General features: G+C 46.1%; 2 non-coding genes across 2 annotated transcripts; both read left to right on the top strand.

Annotated features, from left to right (window-relative positions):
- The first annotated feature begins 6,575 nt into the window (after positions 1-6,575).
- Positions 6,576-8,500, top strand: LOC136875174 (small subunit ribosomal RNA). The gene has a single exon (XR_010860413.2). It is a non-coding gene; the product is annotated as a small subunit ribosomal RNA (ribosomal RNA).
- A 402-nt stretch (positions 8,501-8,902) lies between these two features.
- On the top strand, positions 8,903-9,057 carry LOC136875137 (5.8S ribosomal RNA). Its single transcript, XR_010860387.2, has one exon. It is a non-coding gene; the product is annotated as a 5.8S ribosomal RNA (ribosomal RNA).
- Positions 9,058-10,450: the final 1,393 nt, after the last annotated feature.

Raw genomic sequence — 10,450 nt, forward strand, 5'->3', positions numbered from 1 at the left:
GGACCTTCAAAAGATGAATTTGAAAATTGCTCTTTCCCTGAATTTACAACCTGTTTACCAGGGGCTGAGTCTCGGGAAGATGGATTAGTCGACTCAGCCGAAGCCACTAGTCACTTTTTATTATTGGCTTAGGTGGAATTTGCACCAGAAGTTGAGCAGGAGGGGGTGCTATTTGAGTTTGGGCAATTCTTGGCGATATGTGAGAAGGCCCCACACTTAAAACAGCCTTCTGATGACCCGGCTCCATTCCTTGTCCCACTTGACTTGATCAGTGGACACTTGTTGCGCAGATGGTCAGGCGACCCGCAAGCATAACATTTACGCGGATTGACTGGTCGGCGAGGTGGAGGCCGAGTGTTACTAAAGGAAGGCGGGGGTTCTTTCGCGACACGCAAAGAATCGGCGTATCTAACTCCTTCAGCTGAGACAGCCAATGCTTCAAGTTCAGAGAAAGTTTGCGGGCACGCCGCGAAACACAAATATGACCTATAGGGAGGTGAAATTCCCTCTACAATAGCTTGTACAATCTGATCTTCAGGGAAATGAAGAGCAAACACCCTAGTATAAAACTTAATGTCCTGTATGAAATCAGCCAAGTTTTCATCCAAGCGCTGTACCCGATAATAGTACTTTTGAATAAGGGAGGACCTGGCCCTAGCCGGGATGAAGTTAGCTAGCAAATGGGCATGGAAATCCTCAATAGATGATTGCTCGGCAATGGCTCTTACGATTTTATCTGAGAGAATACCAATAGCATACGGATAGATAATGTGCAAAATTTGACATGGAGAAAGAGAAAAAACAAGGGCATGATCCCGAAATTCCACTAGAAATCTTAAAAATGAAATTACGTCACTGGTGGTATTAACGGAAAACTTAGATATACCTCTGAGCAACATTGCCAATGGATGAGGCAAGCTGCTAAACCCGGGTGACATAGTAGGTAAAGGTTTCAATGGTAAGGAAGTTAATTCAGAACGGATGTTACTCAATGATGCACGGCGTTCGGACTCGTTGTCCAATGGGGCAGAGATAGTTTGAGCAGCGATGGTTTTCCTATTTACTTCTTCCTTAGCAGGTTCTTCCTCGCTACCTACATTCACTATGGTGCGCTGATCAGATTTGGGAGGAACTTCCCCGGTTAACAATTGAGTGACCTTACTAGATAATTCGGAAATATTTTCCAGGAGCGTACTAGCTTCCTTCCTCTGAACGTCATTCAGTTTTAGAGACAACAGATCGTTAACCCTATTCGAAAAATGATATAGCCTGCCTTGCACACGCTTAATTTGATTAGGAGACGGATCATTTTCATCAAAAAAACTAACTACAGAAGCTAGCCCAGTAATATTCTCGACGATCGTGGAAAGAGAGTCATCAATTTATTTCTCTCCCAAATTGGGGATGGAAATGGGCAAATCAAGGGACTCTCTAAGCTTGTTAGTGTCTACTGCAACCGTGCCTCCAGATTGCTCATTTCTGATATTTAATTCATAGATCAAATCCTCCTTGCGCAAATAATTAAGATGGAGAACATCGCGAGGGCCGGGCATGATGACAGAACAATTTTGAAAAGGTCAAAAAATTCCAGCAGCTGAGAAAATGTTTAGAGTTCGGATCAAAACAATGTGTAGCCGTCAAAAGTGGCTAAATTGAGACCCATTCAACCACGCTCTGCTACCACTTGTTACCGTTTTTGGGTGGTAGGTAGAGGTGAAAGAAGGTGCGGGTGTGAATGGATCTCAAGCTACGAAAATATAGTGCATGTAAACTAAATTTAAAATTTAATACGGTTATATTTTCTTTTCAAAATAAATAAGTAACAAGCATGGCAGGTACAGAATAGCAAGTCAAATAAGGTAGTTACAATATTTACAGAATTTGGGCTTCGCGCCCCGAATTCACAATGCTTGGGCAATCAGCTCAATTTTACCCCAAACACAAGTTTTAACAGAGGGGCAGAAAACCCCATTCATACCTAGGAGCCCTTGCTCCAAATTACACTGAAAAGCCTCCTCGAGGCATACAATATACAATTTTCAAAAGAGCCACTCGCTCTCAAATTTAAGCCTCTCCCAGGCCACACCAAACTCCACCTTCAAGCTGTCCTCAAAGGACATAAACACAGGGGTAAAATACCCAATCTACTGAGGTCTATTAAACGAAAAGAATGTTAATTAAATGACCTCTAAAATAACAATTTGGAGGAGGCGAACTTGCACTCCTAATACACTTGATTAGGACCTACTTGGCGCTAGGCCGGTAATACAAGGGCTAATCCCATACTAAAGAGGTGACTTAAGAAGAGAACAATTGTTTTACATTAACGAAGAATAGGTTGAGAAAAGTAAGTTCACCTCAAAACAATATGAGTGGGAGCTCGAGAGGGTTAGCACTCTCTATCCCAGAATGTAGCTTTACAAGAGAATAGATGAAAAGAGTAGTTACATTTTAGGAAAAGGTTACATGGTAGAACGCTTCGCACCCGCCCCGAGAGTTAAACTGCTGAGCTAGCAAAGAAAGAATTTATTAATCGGCCATTACCTTATTGTTGACCGCTGCCGAAGAAAGAGGCGCTTCCCGCCTCCTGCTAGGTACTTAATACACTGAAATATGGAACAGAAGTGGCCCGGAGACCCAAAAATCAGCAGTTTATATCCTCTCGCGGAAGGTTCTAGGTGTTAGGGGAAAGAAAACACCCTCCCACAAACTTTTTATTGGCTGGTGTATAGAAACATTTCCAAGTTGGGGGAAGATACCTGTGATTGGTCAGAAATTAATAACAGAAATTCGGGATTGGTCAAATGCAAAACAAGGGGAAAGAGAGGGGTATACAGCCAACTTAAACAATAACAGAAAGAAATTTAACAAAGAACAACTTTTGAAATAAAATTTTCTCCAAAGAACAGTTATTTTTCTTCCCACTAGGGTGCACTATTGTAGTTTTTCAGTGGTGTCCTCTAGAAGAGAAAGTTCACACTTCTTACTTCAAGCAAAACAAAAGTACGTCGAAAATGACACAGTTCACAAACTCAAAAATTTCCAGGTGGTGACATCTTCTGAGAAACTAGAAAATTAATACGGTAAATAAAGTTCAGATTTCCTCCAGCAGAGGAGTTTCCACAGGCGCACATTTTAAATTAGCGGAGTGGAGGTGTACCGCCCGGTACAATTATTATTATTATTATTATTATTATTATTATTATTATTATTATTATTATTATTATTATTGTTACCATGTTTTTGCGGTAGGTAGAGGTGAAAGAAGGTGCGGGCTTGAACGGGTCTCATACTATGAAATTAAAGTTAATGTAAAATTTAACAAGGTTATATTTTCTTTTCAAAATTAAGAAATAACAAGCATGGCAGGTACAGAGTAGCAAGGCAACCAAAGTATAGTTACAATATTTACCGGATTTGGGCTTCGCGCCCCGACTTCACAATTCTTGGGCAATCAGCCCAACCTTACTCCAAAATAAGTTTTAACAGAGGGGCAGAAAACCCCATTCATGCTCACGAGCACTTGCTCCAAATTACACAGAAAAGACTCCTCGAGGCATACAACACTCAATTTTCAAGAAAGAGCCACTCGCTCTCAAACTTTAAGCCTCTCAAAGGCCACACCAAACTCCACCTTCAAGCTGTCCTCTAAGGACGTAAACACAGGGGTAAAATACCCAACCTACTGAGGTCTATTAAGTGAGAAAAGGATTAATTACATGACCTCTAAAATAACAATTTGAGAGGAAGCGATCCGCACTCCTAATACCTTGTTTAAAACCTACTTGGCACTAGGCCGCTAATGCTAGGGCTAATCCCATACTAAAGAGGTGGCTTAGGAAGGAAACAATTTACATTACGTTAAGGAAGAAGCGGTTATGAAAAATAAGTTTACCTCAAAACAATATGAGTGGGAGCTCGAGAGGTTTAAGCACTCTCTATCCCAATATGTAGCTTAAAAGAGAATAGATACAAGGAGACTTTACATTTTAGGGAAGTTACATGGTGGAAAAGCTTCGGACCCGCCTCGAGAGTTAAACTGCTGAGCTAGCAAGAAAAGAATTTATTAACAGGCCATTACCTGGTTGTTGAACAGCTGCCCGAAGAAAGAGGCGCTTCCCGCCCCCTGCTTTGTACTTTGCACACTGAAAGATGGTACTGAAGTGGCGCAGAGACCCTAAAATCAGCAGTTTATATACTCTCGCGGAAAGTTCGAGGCGTTTCAGGTAAGAAAACACCAGCCCACAATCACTTTATTGGCTAGGGTACAGCAACATATCCCCCTTTGGAGAAGATACACCTGATTGGTTAGAAATTAATTTTAAAAATTCGGGATTGGCTAAATACAAAACAAGGGGAAAGAAAGGGGTATACAGCCAACTTAAATAATAACAGAAAGAAATTTAACAAGAAACAAACTTTTGAAAAAAAAATTTCTCCAAAAAAACAGTTCTTTCACTTTGCACTAGGGTGCACTATTGTTAATCTTCAGTAGTGTCCTCTAGAAGAGAAAGTTCACACTTCTTACAATAGGGAAACAAAAATGCGTCGAAAACGACCCAGTTCAGAAACTACAAAATTTCCCAGTAGTGACATCTTCTGAGAAATTTGAAAATTAATTCCGTAGATAAAGTTCAGACTTCCTCCAGCAGAGGAGTTTCAATTGGCGCAAATTTTAAATAAGCGGCGTGGAGGTGTACCGCCCGGTACAATTATTATTATTACTGTGATGGAGAAATCCTTGGAGCAGAAAGAGGTGAAAGAAGGTGCTGGGTGGAATGGGTCTAACTACTATACCAAAACTTAACTTAAAATTTTGACATAGGTTACATTTCTTTTAGAATCTCAAACTTAACAAATTTTTCACTTGGTGAACTAATAAAGTGACAGGTACAAATAGCCATCTTGAAACAATAACAGGAAAACCCCAGATTAGGGAATTTTACAGATCGGGGCTTCAAGCTCTTAGTTCACAAATTCTGAGATACCAGATCCGGTTTACAAAATTTTGCAAAACCTTCTATATTTAGACAATTTAAGAGCACTTTACTCCAACAACTTTACAGCCTTCCAGAGAAGCGCCTCAATATTGCAGTTGAATTTAGGAAACACGGAAAAGAGCTTACCTGTTCTCCAACTTTAACTAATCAGTTACAGCTCGCTTAGGGCAAACTTACACAACCCCTTACAATATCTGGCCTCTCCAGGCACAATTTACAATTAACAAAAGTTAGTACGCAGGGGTAGCTAATAGCCAACCTACTGGACCTTTGTGGAATAAGAATAACGGGTTAAATTAATGGCCCAAACACAAAATGAATGGACGCGTATACTCCTAGATATTGAAGAATAAAATGCTAACGGGGCTCCCGGCCCAGTGATACAGGGGCTAAGCCCAATCTACTGAGGTGACTCGAATGGAGGTTAATTTAATACATTACAGGAAAGAAAAACAGTCACAAAATCGTAGTCACCTCAAACTAAGTTGAAGGGAACTCGAGATGGTGAAGCACTCTCTATCCGCGGTTTGCAGTTGAAAACTTTAAGAAGTTTTACATAAGCTGAACGAAAATTTACATTTCAGGAAAGCTTGGTTACATAATTAGAAATAAGGACCTTCCCCTCGTGTAAGTCTGCGGAGGTAGATACAGAAAAATATGTCTGGTGGTCATTACCTTGCCTGTTGGTCTGCTCGGTCTGTCTTAATACACGATTTATCTTGTTTGGAAAATTCGTGAACCATCTCGGAAAAACTTTTCAAATTGAAGGTGCTCATTTTTTATCCGGATGGCCGCTTGTAGGGGGTAAACGGTTGGAAATAGATATATGCCGTCGCGGACATTTTTGTACAGCTTTTTACGCTCTACAATTCGTACGCTTACACCTTGGGCCTAACGCTGACAGTTCAGGCAGCGTAAGCGAAGAAAGCTTTCGGTCGCGACCTTTTCCCTAATCTCTTCTTAATTACTTTCTATTTGGCATTAAATCCATCATCACGAAGTGCACCCGTCCGGGTTACATCACCCTGGAGTGGTTATCGTAATTTACGATACCACTTCACATCGCCATATAGGTCGCACCCGCATGTGGACTGCCCAGTTTGGTCTAAGCGGCGGCCAGGCGCTGGCGCTGTGGAGGCCATTTTGTGATCTGCCGGACCCCCTTAGTACCCTGAGATACTCGCCGCCCGATACACTGAGTGCGGCAGGCTGCCTGCCCTCGACTGCAATGCTGCGAGCCTCTGCACACCCAGTGTTCATGCTCATATGCGGCGCTCAGTAATGTTGGTAACCGCTCGCCCTTGCTCGGGCGTGAAAATGTAGCATCATACGCCTCTCGTACGGTCCTGCCGGCCTCAGCAGCGGTCGAAGTGGAGATGTAACGATGGATGGTGAAGGGACCCGATCCCTAGTGAAGGCACGCCCGGCCGGGTGAGAGCCCGTGCTCGGCGGCCTATGAAATTTTGGTTGGCGGCCACTCGGTCGGCCAACGGAGCAAAGCAAGTCTGCGTCCCGCAGGCCGCACTCGTCGGCGGCGGGCTACGACGCTCGGTTTCGGCTCTCGAGCCAGCCAGCTCCCTGGTTGATCCTGCCAGTAGTCATATGCTTGCCTCAAAGATTAAGCCATGCATGTCTCAGTGCAAGCCAAATTAAGGTGAAACCGCGAATGGCTCATTAAATCAGTTATGGTTCCTTAGATCGTACCACTTTACTTGGATAACTGTGGTAATTCTAGAGCAAATACATGCAAACAGAGTCCCGACCAGAAGTGGAAGGGACGCTTTTATTACATCAAAATCAATCGGTCGGCTCGTCCGGTCCGTTTGCCTTGGTGACTCTGAATAACTTTGGGCTGATCGCACGGTCCTCGTACCGGCGACGCATACTTCAAATGTCTGCCTTATCAACTGTCGATGGTAGGTTCTGCGCCTGTCATGGTTGTAACGGGTAACGGGGAATCAGGGTTCGATTCCGGAGAGGGAGCCTGAGAAACGGCTACCACATCCAAGGAAGGCAGCAGGCGCGCAAATTACCCGCTCCCGGCACGGGGAGGTAGTGACGAAAAATAACGATACGGGACTCATCCGAAGCCCCGTAATCGGAATGAGTACACTTTACATCCTTTAACGAGTATCCATTGGAGGGCAAGTCTGGTGCCAGCAGCCGCGGTAATTCCAGCTCCAATAGCGTATATTAAAGTTGTTGCGGTTAAAAAGCTCGTAGTTGGATTTGTGCCCCACGCTGTCGGTTCATCGTTCGTCGGTGTCTAACTGGCATGGTTCGTGGGACGTCCTGCCGGTGGTGGCGAGTCGAAAGCGCGCGGCTGCCGTTGTTATCCGCGTGCGGTTCCTGCGCGCCGTAGGCGGACCCCGATGAAATCCTACCGCGGTGCTATTCATTGAGTGTCGAGGTGGGCCGGCACGTTTACTTTGAACAAATTAGTGTGCTTAAAGCAGCCCAGATGCGTCTGAATACTGTGTGCATGGAATAATGGAATAGGACCTCGGTTCTATTTTGTTGGTTTTCGGAACCCGAGGTAATGATTAATAGGGACAGGCGGGGGCATTTGTATTGCGACGTTAGAGGTGAAATTCTTGGATCGTCGCAAGACGGACCGAAGCGAAAGCATTTGCCAAGTACGTTTTCATTAATCAAGAACGAAAGTTAGAGGTTGGAAGGCGATCAGATACCGCCCTAGTTCTAACCATAAACGATGCCAGCTAGCGATCCGCCGAAGTTCCTCCGATGACTCGGCGGGCAGCTCCCGGGAAACCAAAGCTTTTGGGTTCCGGGGGAAGTATGGTTGCAAAGCTGAAACTTAAAGGAATTGACGGAAGGGCACCACCAGGAGTGGAGCCTGCGGCTTAATTTGACTCAACACGGGAAACCTCACCAGGCCCAGACACCGGAAGGATTGACAAATTGAGAGCTCTTTCTTGATTCGGTGGGTGGTGGTGCATGGCCGTTCTTAGTTGGTGGAGCGATTTGTCTGGTTAATTCCGATAACGAACGAGACTCTAGCCTGCTAAATAGTCGCATCCTGTATCCGTTCGTGCTACCGGCGACAACACATCTTCTTAGAGGGACAGGCGGCTTCTAGCCGCACGAGATTGAGCAATAACAGGTCTGTGATGCCCTTAGATGTTCTGGGCCGCACGCGCGCTACACTGAAGGAATCAGCGTGTCCTCTTAGTCCGAAAGGACCGGGCAACCCGTTGAACCTCCTTCGTGCTAGGGATTGGGGCTTGCAATTGTTCCCCATGAACGAGGAATTCCCAGTAAGCGCGAGTCATAAGCTCGCGTTGATTACGTCCCTGCCCTTTGTACACACCGCCCGTCGCTACTACCGATTGAATGATTTAGTGAGGTCTTCGGACCGGTGCGCTGGATCTGCTTCGCGCAGTTTCCGATGTGTCTGGAAAGATGACCAAACTTGATTATTTAGAGGAAGTAAAAGTCGTAACAAGGTTTCCGTAGGTGAACCTGCGGAAGGATCATTACCGAAATTGTTTTTAACAAAAAACATTTCGAGAAGGAGGAGTCGGACGGCCCCGCGCGGTCCTCTCCTCCGGCGAGCCTCCCTCGAGGAGCGAGACTCCTGCCGAGCCCGCTAATGCGAGCTCAGGCAAGTCCTGTTCGTACTGTGTAAGCGGCGGCCCCGGCCGTCGCCGACAGGGGGAGTGTCGCGGTCCGCGTCTCCCACGACGCAGACGTTCGGCATTGGGTACCTACCTCCTCGCTCAGTGGAGGGTACCCGTCGCGGCTTCGGCCCGGCGGGAAAGTTTTAAATGAACGCCACGTCCATGCTCGAAACACTTCTTAGCTCTGTGACGAGAAACCCATGAAAATGATTGCTTCTCCTCCACTCACCGTGGAGAGAACGATCGAAAAATGAAAAAAACAACCCTGAACGGTGGATCACTCGGCTCGTGGGTCGATGAAGAACGCAGCAAAATGCGCGTCGACATGTGAACTGCAGGATACATGAACATCGACATTTCGAACGCACATTGCGGTCCATGGATTCCGTTTCCGGACCACGCCTGGCTGAGGGTCGGTTGCTAAAACTGAACGCGACATTGCGTTCGGAGGGTGGGGCGTCGCGGTTCGTGCGGCCACGGCCGCCGCCGCGTCTCCTGAAAAGAGCTTCACCCCGGTGGAGTTGGACCGGTCGACACCACCACTGAGAGTGTGTGAGCCGGGAGGTTTTGTCCGCGCAGCGTCTTTGTGTCTGCTGGCGCCGGTTCGCCTCCCTTGCTCCGCGACCAAGCTCGAAAGTTTGTGCTGTGTGTGCAGCGACCGAACATTTTGTGCGGCACGCACAAACCAAACACGACCTCAGAGCAGGCGAGACTACCCGCTGAATTGAAGCATATTTTTAAGCGGAGGAAAAGAAACTAACAAGGATTCCCTTAGTAGCGGCGAGCGAACAGGGAAGAGCCCAGCACCGAATCTCGCAAGTTCACCCTGCCGAGAAATGTGGTGTTTGGGAGGGTCCACTTATCCCAGGAACCTGCGGCGAGTTCAAGTCCTTCTTGAATGGGGCCACGCTCCACAGAGGGTGCCAGGCCCGTAACGACCGCTGCGGCTTCCGGGAGAATCTCTCCTTAGAGTCGGGTTGCTTGAGAGTGCAGCCCTACGTGGGTGGTAAACTCCATCTAAGGCTAAATATGACCACGAGACCGATAGCGAACAAGTACCGCGAGGGAGAGTTGAAAAGAACTTTGAAGAGATAGTTCAAGAGTACGTGAAACCGTTCTGGGGTAAACGCGAGAAACCCGAAAATACCTCAACCGGGGAGATTCAAGCCTTATCCGCGCCTCTTCCCCTGCTTTGGCCAGATGGGTCCGTCCCCCTGCACGGAGCAATCCGGCGTCAGGGTGGTAACGGGTTTCTACTCGGCCGGGTAGTGGTGGGGAGGTCGGTGGGCCGCACTTCTCCCCTCGTTGGACGTCGCGACCCGTTGGGTGTCGGTCTAAGGCCTGGGTGTGTAGCCTGTTCGTCCGCGTCGCAAGGCGTGTTCGTCTTTTGTATTTTGATGCTTTGTAGGGTCATATTTTTGTGTAATAGGGGATCTTGTATGGGAGTTATAGGCTCCTTTTGATAATTGTACCGGGCGGTACACCTCCACGACGCAAATTCAAATATTGCGCCGGTTGAAACTCCTCTACAGGAGAACGCCTGAACATTAACAAACTATATTAAATCAATGGTTTCTAGAAAGATGTCACCACAGTATAAATTTGGTAAATTTGAAGTGTCTGAACAGTGTCTATTTCGATTTGTGTTTGTTTGCACCATATCAAGAAGTTTGGACGTTCCCTAACAGATGTCTCTACAAAAACTATAATAACGCACTCTGGTGTGAAGAAATGAACTGTCCTGAAGAAATTTAACATTCATAAGGTTTTTTTTTGCTAAATTTTGTTCTGTGGTTTGAGAGTTGGCAA

The sequence above is a fragment of the Anabrus simplex genome, chromosome 5, assembly GCF_040414725.1.
Source record: "Anabrus simplex isolate iqAnaSimp1 chromosome 5, ASM4041472v1, whole genome shotgun sequence".
NCBI lineage: Eukaryota > Metazoa > Arthropoda > Insecta > Orthoptera > Tettigoniidae > Anabrus > Anabrus simplex.